Here is a 589-nt window from a genome sequence, read left to right as displayed (position 1 = left end):
GGAGGAGGAATGCCACTGACACATAAACAGTGCCACTTCTTATACCTCTCATTACATCTGTCCCTGTTTCCAAAGGACAAGCAATTATGTCTCCCAAACACTTCCTTCTGCACAGATCCAGGAGTTTCCATCATCACTGATGGCAGCTGCATTTCAAACAAACTCATCTACAAGCAGGAATCCCTGGAAATGTTTACTGATATCCAGTCTAGGGGTCGCTTTTCCTCAAATTATACCTTAGTACAAGCCCACACAATCTCTCCCTGCTTGTCTACATCCTCGTGAAGAGCCTCGGACCATCACCACGACCCAGCTGACAAACTGGTGGCACTGGATAGGAGAGCGATATTATGGCTGCTCTGAGTGAGGAGGAAAAGCCAGGGTGGCATGAGAACATTTGCTGACTAACACGTTGTTATGGCTCGATTTAAATATGAATGAGAAAAAAAGTCGGCCAGAGACATTTGTAGAAAGCATTCTACGCAGCACATGGGGCAGCCCGGGCGGCTGGGCCACAGCGGCCGGGGGTGATGGGGAGGCGGAAGCACTCCAGCGCTGCCTCCCGGCCCGAGCTGCCCAGAGGATGTGG

The sequence above is a fragment of the Corvus brachyrhynchos genome, unplaced genomic scaffold, assembly GCF_000691975.1.
Source record: "Corvus brachyrhynchos isolate BGI_N302 unplaced genomic scaffold, ASM69197v1 scaffold56, whole genome shotgun sequence".
Lineage (NCBI taxonomy): Eukaryota > Metazoa > Chordata > Aves > Passeriformes > Corvidae > Corvus > Corvus brachyrhynchos.
This window is presented reverse-complemented; position numbering follows the sequence as displayed.